The following is a 12,480-nucleotide window of genomic DNA, read 5'->3' as shown; positions in this document are numbered from 1 at the left end:
ACAAACCTGATGTTCATAGGCAACTCCGATTTTATTTGGACAGGACCATACAATTCAGGAAAACAGAGCAGCTCTTTGGTCTCCTTTTCGTAATCAAAAAGAAGAGGTGCTCCAGTGACAAAAGTCACCTTGTCAAGATGGTTATCAGATTGTAGTTCTTTCACTTACAGTTCAGTGAATGCTCCATTACAACAAAAAATAAAGACCCACTCTACTAGAGCTGTATCTACATCATCAGCCTTCTCTGCTAAGTTACCATTAGATACTATTTGTGCAGTGGCCATCAAGGCCTCATACTTTCATCACTCATTACAAAGTAGACAAGGCCTGCAGGGACAGGCCCTCCTTTGGTTCCACTGTTCTGAAGAACATTCTGCCGTGAGCCACCCGAGAACGATGGTGCTTGGGATGCTACCCATCAGTAAGAATGACCGGCGAGATAGAACAACTTCACATAAAGAAGTTATGTACTTACCATAACGTTCCATGTGAGTTGTTCATCTCGCCTTCATTCTTACATCTCACCCTCCAACCCCCATCCAGTCTACTTGAGGTCCGAGACCTCTCTTATTTATGGGTATTGTCTCTTATCTAGTTCTTAGAGTGGCATATTAATAGTCATAGGTAGCCAGTTGGCAGCAAACAAGATCTGAGGGAAGATCATGGTGCATCATGGGATAGGGAGTTGGCCTTGAGCTGGTTGAAGACCTCGAGCTTTTGCAGTTGCCCGAGTCGGAGCCAAGGATCAGCTCCGAACCCATCAGTAAGAATGAAGGCGAGATGAACAACTCACATGGAATGTTATGGTGAGTATATAACTTCTTTTTTTATTTAATTGAATGATAGTACGAGATTTTCAGGGAAGCCCTAAAGTCCTTTCTACCTTTTCATCATTATGGTTTTGAAATGAAAAAGGTTTAACAATTCTGGGATCCCAGATTTTAATATTTAATGTTAATTTGAACTTATTTTATTCTGATGTAGTTACTAGATTTAAAAATGTTATACCATAGTTCAATAATTTTACTGTTTTACAAATAAAATTGTACTACTTTATGAAAAATGCATAGTTACTTGTGACCAAATACAAAACATAGTTATTTTTGTGTATGAATTGTCTGCAGCAAATTGCTATCCAGGTTTAATCCTGTTTTTTTTCTTTTGGCAGATCAAAGATGAACTGTAAACTGCACAGTCAAACCAAGTCAAATGAATTAGACATCAAAAAATGGAAGTGTATTTTTATTTTGTTACTGCTGTTTGCACTATAAAATTACTAAGGGCAATAGAAATGTTTTCTTTTGTCCAGTGGTTTGGGACTTTTTATTTTATTGCCAAATGAGATTTTATCATATAAGCTGCATTATTAAAAAACATACATTTTCATACCATGATATTCTAGCCATACCCTAACACTACAATTCAATATTTCAGTATTTATGTTGTCTGAGAAGTGCCATTTTTTACATTAAAGGTTTTTGTGCAATTTTTACCTTGTTTATGATTTTTGTCAGAAACAGCTTTAAGTTAAATGCATATTATACAATGTAAAAAAATTTACTGATCATCATTTCAGAAAGACTATCAGAAATATATGATCAAGAAAGTTAAGGGCAAACCATTGCGATACAAATTTGAAAAACAAAAACATTGCTTTCAAGAGAATAGTGCTCCCTGATACTCTTTTGGACCCACCCAACTTATATAACCAACTCTGAGATATCTACAGCTTGGAGCAAATGAGAGATCCCACACTATTGTAGTCAGAGTGCAAGGTGCCAAAGAAAGAGGTGTGTTTAATAAGCAACGTCATACTGTGTTATTGAATTCTGCTGACCAGAAAACATGATTTTGCACCAAAGTGACAGCAGTCTTCAGCCAAGATGAGTGACTGAATGTCATTTTGATATTATAACCCTTTTGTAGGTTGGTTTCAAAAGGGCAGCTTTTAACAACTATGACTGGCTAAAATTCAAGTTGGCAGTCCTCACTATGGGCACTGTTCATAAACATTATTTGCATCGTAGGACTGGTTTGCCATAGACTAGCATATTAAAGCCCTACTAATTCATACAAACTGGTACAGATGAGGTAAGGTCATGTACACAGTCTTACCCCATTGTGCGGCCATAGTATGCTGTGTGTGGAATGACATGCTAATGTTTCCCCCAAGGATCGAACACAATTCACAGACATTATAGCAGTGGTGTATGTGCTGGCACTAGCTACACAAGTCAAGAACCAGGTTAACTTTCGTGCAGTGCTTCTACTGCATTGATCCACCTTTCCTGCTATGTTGCTCAGCATATCAGCACCAAAATAAAAAAATGTCCACTGCATAGTAGAAAAAGCATTATTAGTATTGGAGTTCACTGTGGGGCATGCAGTCCTGCATGACCCTACCATACCTTTACCAGCCTTCACATAGTGATGCTGGTGAACTCTCACCAGCAGGAGCTCCCGCAATATCAGATCCTGTTATTACCATAACATTGTAATGACCCTAGATCCACTAATGCAAATGCATATCAGTTCTTTGTGAATTAGTTTTAAACATGATGGTGGCACATGGTAAAGGGAACAGCTACTTAGAAATGTATGTTATATCCTTCTAATTAGGTATTTCCTGTTGCGCTGTGTAGTGCGAACATGTTGCATACTTCCTTCTGTCTGGAGTACCAGTGCACGTAGTACACCACAATACACTTGCACCATTTGCTGTATGCTGCTCATTTCTGCAATCCATTCAATGACTAGTGACAGTGAAAAGCTGCAAATCAAACAAAGTGCACAGAATGCATCTATCCGTTTCCAGTCTCTTTATGAATACACAGGTACCAGTATAATGGGAGTATGAAATTTGATGTTACAGGTTTTATTCTGGTCAGATGATTAGATATCAAGAGTCTTGATGTATTGTAGAGCCAGAGGTACAGACATAGTAAAGTACCATTTTGGAATTAGTACATATACCAGGTCATTTTAGGACTCAGGCTCTTCAACTAAATTCTTATATTCAGTTAATGTCATAGGGAAGGTGTAAGGTCCTTTGTTGTTTGTTTTCAAGAGATGTATTATTGATTTTTTTTTTTTGTCTAAAATTTTCATTGTAGGAAGGACTTGTCTACAGGTGGCTTTTTTATTGCTGTCTTACCTCTGGACCTTCAGATACTTTCCAAATCACTCCTGCCTTCCACACCATGATCCACAGTTGTCTGTTTCAGGATGCCCATAGATGTAACGCTTTTTTGAAATGGGTCTTTTGACTTATCAGGGGTTTAGAAAGGTTCATGTTCTTGTAGAACAGTTTGCTGAGCTAGAGTTGCATTGGGAAGTTAAGAGTTAGGTGGCAGTTCTTACTGTTGCAGCTAAATCAATCAGCAGCCTTAGCTTAGCAAGCACATACTATTCATCAAAACATAAAACACTGTTGGACACTGGGGAGCAGATTCTGTGCATCTGTCTCTTCTGCATGTGTAGTAGGGCGGTGCAGTGGTTAACATTGTCACCTCACAGCAAGAGGTTCTCCGGTTCGATTCTCGGCTGGGGTGCCTTCTGTGTGGAGTTTGCATGTTCTCCCTGTGTTTGCGTGGGTTTCCTCCGGGTACTCCGGTTTCCTCCCACATTCCAAAGACATGCATCTGGAGCATTTCTCCCCGGGCCTCCGCTGAAAACAGGCTCTGTGGAACCTAGTCGGACTTTCCCGGTCAACAAATGATTAAATAAATAAATAAAAAATAAATAAATAAATATGTGCTTTTCCTAACTGTAAGGCTTAACCTAATTCTTCAGTTCTAGCCATCTTTGAATGTGCAACTGAATGTACAGTTCTGATGCACCAAGGCACTTAATACTAGGTCGGTAATGATGACCAAGGATTGTTTTCCTAAGTACTTTAGAATGTTCAAGAGTGCAATGTGCATGAAATGGAACATTCTGTTTAGCCGATGCATTATTATTTCACCTGATGCTTATAGAAAGATGCATGTGACAAGAACCCTTGGAACACGCCTTTTGATAAAGATTAATAACACCATTTGCCTTTTACTTGTAAATAATGTAGTTACCTTTTTGTAGTCTGTCTTTAGTTATATACTTAGAAAAATGCTAGTATTTCCTGCTTATTCTGACAATAAGGTTACCTGTTTGTTTGCCATGTATGTAAAAATGCTGCCTAATATTAAAAATAAATGCTGTTTTTTTACTCAAGAATCTTCTAACTACACTATTTTTTTACAGTACCCCTTCATAACTGAATACTGCAAGTGGACAAAAGGACTATGGTGATAATGCTACTAGTCCACACGGCCTGAAAAAAAAAACGAATAAGAGGCAGCATAAGAATACACGACTCTCATGAATATTCTTTCTTTAACTGTCAGAGAGTACAAATATCTTTAGATCAGATGTCCTTTTCATATGATTCAACAATTGGGTTATCGGATCTGACATCAGGGTCTATGTAACATGAACGAACAATCAAAATGTCGAGTACAACATACTCGACAAACTTTGATCGAACGTTCATGTAATCGGGGACTCCAATTGTCGAAATTTGGAGTTCCGAAATGTTTTGGTCTGCCATCCTATTGAGTGTAGCATGTGACGTAGTCATGCTATACTATTCGTAATGGTTAGGTAAGAGGCTGCTTTGTTTAATATACCAACTGTGAGATCGCTGTACATTGGGGAAAGGGCAATTTTCTGGTAATCGCTTGTATACGAAGTCACTTTGCGATTACCAGAAAATTGCCCTTTCCCCAATGTACAGCGATCTTGGAGTTGGTATATTTAGTTAGGGGGGTGTGGGGGGCGAAGCCCCCCACTTTGTTTTAAAAGTAGGTATGTTTGTGTAGGTGTGTAAGTGTTTGAATGATGTGAGTGTGTAGGGGTTTGTATGCATTGGCTGTATGTGTGTGTTTTGTATGTTAGTTTAGGGGAGGTGTGGGACAAACAAAATCTTTCAATTTTGTTTAGTTCAGGGTTTTAAGGTTTCAAGGTTTTGAACTTTCGATCAAATTTGTCGAGAATGTTGTACTCGACATTATGATCGTTCGTTCCTTTAACATACACCCTGACATCACTGCTTTTTCAGAAGTTTGAATCCAGACCTCTGACCCTGCCACCTATCTATAATTCCATATAGCTCCCAAACTATCCCAGATTTCACTTGCCGCTTGATCTATCAGGATGTACATTTTGATGGCTCTGATTTTTTCTTCTCAGAAAAGGAGGACAATTTCTGATCTACCACCCAGTCAGATGGAATTTGAAGCAGCAGAAATAAGAAAGCTGCTAGAAAAGAGTCTTTCAGCAGGTCCACCCAGACCAATCAGGTCTATTCAAGGTTCTTTGTAGTTCCAAAAAAAAAACAGAGGACCTAAGCCACCTCAATCAGTCGGTGAAGCAGACAGTATTCTGGATGCCAATGGTTCAGTCCATTCTACCTCTCCTGAGGAAGGATCACTGGATGTGTGCCATAGATCTCCAAAATACTATCATATCAAGATAACAAAGCAGTCCAGAAGATTTATTAGTTTCCAGCTGGTAGCAAATCACTTTCAGTTCAGAGTTCTACCCTTTGACCTCACCATGGCCCTAGGGTGTTTACCAAATCTATTGCAGCGGTAATAGTGTTTCTCAGACTGCAGGGGTTCCAGGTGTTCCTATATTTGTATGATTGGCTCCTTACCGCACCAACCAAGGATATACTAGTCAAGTCCAAGGATGTCTTGCTGCACAGCTGGGGATTGCTATCAATCTTGGCAAGAATCAGCTAACACTAACACAGAAGATAGAGTTTGTCGGATGCCACCTGAACACAAATTCTCAGCCAAAATCCCAAAACCGGAAATGTTGTCCCTACCTCAGAGATACTTTTACACCCTTATCCTCCAGCAAGACTGGCTTCTGGGCTTGATGGCTTCGATCATACCAGTTCCTCAAGCAAGGTATTACATGAGAGTCCTGCACTGGACCGTGTCTCTTCAGTGGTCCGTGATGTTGAATCCCCTTCATACACCAATCCACCTCACTCTGATATGCAGGAAACATAGCAGTTGGTGGTTGACCTCCCCCATAGTGTCACGGGGTTGTCCTTTCTCCCCCACCTCCAATAGCCACTATGACCTCAGATGTTTTCTCTCTAGGGTAGGGGGGGGCATTTCAAGGGGAAAACTGTTCAAAGTTCTTGATCAGCAGCAGAGGTAAGTCTTCACATCAGTATCTTGGAGGTGAGGGCAGTCCTCCTAGTATTGTAGGCTTTTCAGGACTCCCTCAACTAAGATGTGATCTCCATCCAGATGGACAACATGGTAGTCTGGTATATCAGCAAGCAGGGAGGAACCTGGTCATATCCTCTGTGCTGTGAAACCATGAGAGTGTGGCAATGGGGCAATGTCTTCCTGTTGCTTTCTAATTGCAATGCACATCCTGGGTACTTCCACTCCTTTGATGGACACATTGAGCAGGTCTATTCTTTTGTCCTATGAGTGGTCCCTCAGTTTAGTATTGGCAACACAGATTTTCAGTCACTGGGGCCAACCTTGCTGTAAACTTTTTGCTTCATTCCTAAACAGAAAATGCAGCAGTTACTTTTTCCTCATCCCTCCACATGGAAAGACACTGTGGGATGCTCTAGTCCACGATTGTACTCCATGTCTCCTTTATGGTTTTTCACCCTTTCCTCTGATAAAGTTTATTTTGAAAGCAAGGAGGTGCAAAGCCAAAGTTATCCTCATTGCTCGTTTTTGTTTCCCCTTTCTCTGACCTCCTCTAATACATGTGCCTTGGGTATTGGACCCTCGTCCAGACTTTGTCTCAGCCATCTGGTCAGACTCGACTTTGTCTCAGCCATCTGGGCAGCCTCACTGAGACCTGAAAACCCTGAAATTGACCACTTGGTTTCTCCAGTTTTAACAGTGGCTAGGAATGCCAGGCTGTATGCCACAGTTATTCAGATTGTCCTCTTCACAAAAAAATTGAATATCAATCTTTAGTATATGGGCTTACTCCAAAGGTCTGGATCCTTTATCAGCTCCTTTTCCATCGATTTTGGACTTTTTAGCAGAATTGTTTCATAAAGGGCCCATTTATTTTCACTATTAAAGTACAGCTGGGAGCCATTTCCAATTTTTATTTAACTAAAAATGAAAAAGAAGTTAAAATTTCCTATCCTTCAAAAAAGGTTTGAGGGAAGCTGCTTCATTTAACCTCAAATATTTATCAGCCTGCAGAGTGATGATCCATATCTGCTCTGCTTTTTCCTTGACATTCTTAATATCCCCTAGCCTAATACCGCTATCCATGACTTGCATGGTCATAAAAACAAAACTGTGTTCTTCACCTATCTGAATCATATGTTTAGCTAAAGAGCTCCTATCATCTCTCACTTTACTATGATAAATATGTTCCCTTATTCTGTCCCTTAAAGCTCTGTTATTTTTATAGGTTCATAGGTTCATACTAGGCTATCTGCCCTAGGGCATTTATAAGCCTAGCCAGAGTATGTTTGGCTTTCGCCACCCATTTTAAATTAATTTTGCTATGCCCTTTTTCGAGGTTAGTATACTGTGCCTCTGTCTAACAGTGACACAGAAGTGATACCCGGGGTAAACCTATGATCTCCCATCCACTCATCAAGATTCCTCTTGAAGAGAGTCAATGAGGGACTCTGCCTAACCTGGACTGGGATTTTATTCCATAGTGAAGGGAGCCTCTGGGTTATGAATCTGTCCCTCCAGCATGTCCTATTTATTTCAGTGCTGAGGTTCAAGTCTCTCGAGCGTGTAGCTCGATGGGATTTGGATTTTTTTGAGGTGCAGCATGTCCCTTAATTCCGGGTTGGACATGGCCTTATACGTCAGGCACAGGTCACCTCTGAGCAGGCGGTATGCCACTGAGTAGAGCTGGAGTTTCTTTAACCAGGTAGCATATGGCATCTGTTTGAGCCCTTTGATCCTCTTGGTGAGGTACTTTTGGGGTCTTTCCAGTTGCTGCAGGTGTTTGGTAAGGTACATCCCAAAAGGGGCATTGTACTCGATTATGGGCCTGATGAGGGATGAGTAAAGAGGCACGATGACCTCTCCTAATCTAGATGTGAATCCCTTCATGATTAGGTGGGCTATATAAAATGTTTTTCTAACCACTTTGGCCACGTGGTTGTCAAATGAGAGATTGCTATGAACTTGGGTCCCCAGGTCCCTAATGACTTCTTCTGTACTTAATGGATTACCACCTATGTGGTAATTTGTGGGCACTTTGTTTTTGCCAAAGGGGATGACTATACACTTTTTGGCATTTAGCTTGAGACCATGGCTCTGGCACCAGTTGTCTGTTTCTATGAGGCCCTTTTCGAGGATGCTTGTGTCGGCTGGAGAGTCGATTATGGCGCCCAGTTTGCAGTCATCTGCGAACTTGGTCAGCCACAGTCCTTCCGTGTTGGCCTGTACCTCCGAAAAATATATACCAAACAAGAGAGGTCCCAGGACTGAGCCTTGTGGGACGCCACTTGTAACTGGTTTGGAGTCTGACATGGCTCCAGCAATTCTAACCATGTGGGTTCTGTCCTTGAGCCAGTTTGCAACACATCTAGTGACATAGGGGTTTATATTTAAGCTGGTGAGCTTATCTATAATGCCTGAGTGGGGTATTGTATCGAAGGCTTTTGTGAGGTCCAGATAGGCTGTGTGGACCACCTTCCCTTCGTCAATGGCCTTGGTGACTGTTTCAAAGAAGTCAACCAGGTTTAAGAGGCAGGATCTGCCCTTAACAAAGCCAAACTGGGTAGGATCCAGTGTCTTTAGGTCCCCAATATCTTTATTTATGAGGTCCATGATGATCCTTTCCATAGCTTTGCAGACCAAGCTAGTCAGGCTTATGGGGCGATAGTTTCCAGGGTCCGTTGAGGCACCACCTTTGTGGAGAGGGACCACTGTTGCTGTACGCCACTCTTTGGGTACATATCCTGTAGTAAGGCTGAGATTGAACAGTAGTTTTATGTTTGGGTTTAGCTCTTGTTGGAGTTCATGTAGGACGCAGCCTGGGACACCGTCTGGTCCCATTGATGCTGTGTTTTTTGCTTTGGAGAGGGCAGCTCTCACCTGAGCATCTGAGATGTCACGCAGGCAGCATTCTGCTGGGATAGATATTTGCCCTTTTGGTGGGAGGGGAGAAGTTTGCGCTGAACCTGTCAGCTAGGATGTTGGCAATGTCTGTGGGTCCAGTGTATTTTTTGTCATTTTGGACTAATTCTGAGCATATCTGGGAATTCCCACCCAGGTTCCTAACATAACTAAAGAAAGCCTTGTGATTATCTTTAGTGTCCTGTGCAATTTTTCTCTCGAAGCTGGCCTTTGACGATTTTATGAGTGCCCTTAGTTTTTGCTAATACTGATCAGAGATGCCTTCCCTTTTGGGATTTTGCTCTATCATGTAGTAGCTTCCTCCTTCTATTGTATAGTTTGTTTATGGCTGGGGTCCACCAGACAGGTCGCCTGCCTTTGGAGGATTGGGTCTTGGTTTTATTTGGGATTGCATGATCCATGCATTCCTGAAGGTGTTCATAGAATGCATTTATAAAGGATTCTGCGGTCTGGGCCGTATTTTCCACAGGCCGGGGCTTTGAAGGATTCCACCTCGGTTTTGAGGCGTGTGAAATTTGCTTTAGAAAACTTTTTCACTGTGGTTTTCTGGGCAGGGGTGGGGTCGGGATGTGAATATCCAGTGAGATCAGTTTATGGTCTGATCTTACCAGTGAGGGATACACTTCTGGTCTGGAGCATAGAGTCCCCATGTTGGTGATAATCAGGTCCAGTATGTTTTCCCCTCTTGTGGGAGTGGTAACAAGTTGTTTCATAGCATTTGAGTTTATGAATTCTAGGAACCTTTGGGCAAGGGTGTTGGAGCTAGAGTAATGCTCCCAATCTATGTTTGGGTAGTTGAAGTCGCCCAGTATAATGGTGTTTGGAGAGACCTTCATATTTTCCAGTGTTTTCAGGAAGGTCGAGTGGGGTTCCTGGGTTTGGGAGGGTGGTCTGTAGCAGGCTATAAACTGGAAGGCAGTTTTACCCACTGTTAGTTGCACATGGATAGTCTCTGATGCTTCGTGCTTTGCCACCAACCTGGAGGTGTGGGTATCTTTGATGAATATCGATACTCCCCCTCCATTTGTGGTTCGGTCCAAGTTTTGGGGCCGAAAAGCATGGTATGAGGTATAACCTGGTAGTGCTGGGGTGCTCTCGGGAGTCCTGAACCAGGTTTCTGTTACTGCACAGATATCGATGTTCTCCATGCTAAGGAGAGTTTCGTGTGTGCATCTTGAGGTTTAGACTTCTAGCGTTGAGTAGCATTACTCTTAGTTTCTTATCCCTTGTGATACCTATGGAGGTGGGTTTGTCTTTTGAGCCTTGCCTAAAAAGGCACTATGGGGGTAGCAAGAGCCTTTGCCAATATCCGAAAGCCCAGGGGTGACAGGTGCAAGCCGTCCCTAGCAAAGCATCGTGGCTTGTCGTGCATATCATCCCAAGCTGACAGGCATTGGATCCCCTTTGAATGACACCAATACTTAAGCCAATTGTTGAAACTGATCATCTTGTCTTCATATTGTGGCATCATTCTTGGTGAGGGTAAGATGCTACTCAAGGTCAGGGTCATACCGGCCTGGGCTACATGCCCAGAGAGCTCCTCTATGTCTTTTCATGTAGTCCAGGGAGGTATGTCTCAGGTCATTCACACCAGCATGGACAATGACTGAGTCATATTTGTACTTGCCTTGGAGTGACCTGAGTGCTTGTGTTATGTGGCGGATCCTAGCACCCGATAGGCAGCTCACCGTGACCTTCTCCTTGTTCAGCCTGGTGAGCGGGACGTCAGTGTGCCTGATGATAGAGTTACCTATTACAAGTGTATCAGGTGTGTTGTTTAGCCTTAAGGGCTGTGACTGTTCGGCACACTGGCTTTGTGAGCTATGTGTTGCATGTGTTTTGTTTTGGGGTAGCGGTTGCTTGGGTGTCTGCTTTGGAGGTCTTTGCTGCTTAGGCAGATTTTTATTTAGAGCCTCCAAGTATGTTTTGTGTGTTTATGTGTTTGGTTTGCTGTCGTGGTAGGTCTATGTGAGACTGGAATTGTAGTGAGTGTGGTTTCCTTCTCCTCCTGACTGGTTACGCCAGTACTGAGTTGAGAGAGCTTAGCCTCCAGTTTGGCTATATGGTTGCAACTCTCACATGTGTTGGAATTTGTTGGGAGGAGGAGAGGGTTGTCTGTGTACATTAGGCAGTTGTAACATTGCCTCAAGATTCCCAGGTTCACCAGCTGGACCGGAGAGGAGATTGACAACTGACCTTTGGACATGCTAGAATAGTATTGGGAATTCCTTTATAATTGAAAAAAAGGGCCAATGGGGAACAAGTTACTCAAGGGGAGTTTGTGAGGGTGTAGTGCTTTTAATTTTTTTAGTGTTGACATATAATTGCTTTAGTGAGCAAGTGCTAGGCTTTAGCATAGGAATAGGGTGTTTATTATGAGAACTAGATTAGTTCCAAGGCTCAAACCCAAATAAGCGGCGCTGCTCGATGAAGCGCTATGCACAAAATCACACAAAGCCGCGCTACAGCGGGTTTTATACAGGCGGACTTGAAAGAGCTAGAAATTGGCCCAAAACAGCCAACAGACTACCAGATTCCTGTGCTGGGAACACTCCTCCAGGGACAGATAGCCTGCTCCAAGCTCCCCACTGCCACTGGTGAACAAAGAAGCCTCCCTCTATCCAAGAAAGGAAATGGCAACACAGGAACTTTCCAAAAGTCCAGAATACAGCAAAGCCTGTATTTGGACTACTCTAGGTCAGGAAAGATGGGAAACAAGGATAACTTTTTTTTTCTTTATTGCAACAAACAGCAGGAAATTGCAATAAATATGTAACACAGGCTAGCGCACTTGAGTGTGTAGCCTCAACAAGTAAATGCAACAAACAGGACAAACTTTAAAAGTGCAGGTGCAAAAACAACTTTAGACAGTTTAAAACAGTTCAAGAAGAGAAATATTTGCAGTTTAGCTAGATCGGACAATCGCCCAGGTAGTAGCAGGAAAAAACACTTTTATCAGGTTAGCAGTCACTCTTTTAGCCTCTCTGCTGCTAGCACCACTCTGCAGGACCACGAGGAGCTTGGCTGAGTAGTAACAAGCGCAAAAACCTCGCCAAAGCGGGTTTTATACAGGGGGATTTGAAAGAGCTAGAAATTGGTCCAAAATGGCCAATAGACTACCAGATTCTTGTGCTGGGAACACTCCTCCAGGGATAGATAGGCTGCTCTAAGTTCCCCACTGCCACTGGTGAACAAAGAAACCTCCCTCTATCCAAGAAAGGAAATGGACAACAGAGGAAATTCTTACCAACATAAAAACCAGGGAATTGAACATACCCAGCCAAATATACTACATTATGTATAGAGCAGTTAGTAGTGGGAAAATGAATAACTCCTA

The 12,480-nt window shown here is 42.3% G+C and overlaps 1 long non-coding RNA gene across 1 annotated transcript in view; it reads left to right on the top strand.

Annotated features, from left to right (window-relative positions):
• The window catches only part of LOC122791332, a 136,379-nt gene extending 134,889 nt beyond the window's left edge, over window positions 1–1,490 (top strand). Inside the window, exon 2 of the long non-coding RNA XR_006363137.1 lies at window positions 1,169–1,490. This is a non-coding gene — a long non-coding RNA (uncharacterized LOC122791332). The remainder of the gene's footprint in view (window positions 1–1,168) is intronic.
• Window positions 1,491–12,480: the final 10,990 nt, after the last annotated feature.

The sequence above is a fragment of the Protopterus annectens genome, chromosome 17.part0 (genome assembly GCF_019279795.1).
Source record: "Protopterus annectens isolate FY-2018-M chromosome 17.part0, PAN1.0, whole genome shotgun sequence".
Taxonomy (NCBI): domain Eukaryota; kingdom Metazoa; phylum Chordata; order Ceratodontiformes; family Protopteridae; genus Protopterus; species Protopterus annectens.
This window is presented reverse-complemented; position numbering and strand designations above follow the sequence as displayed.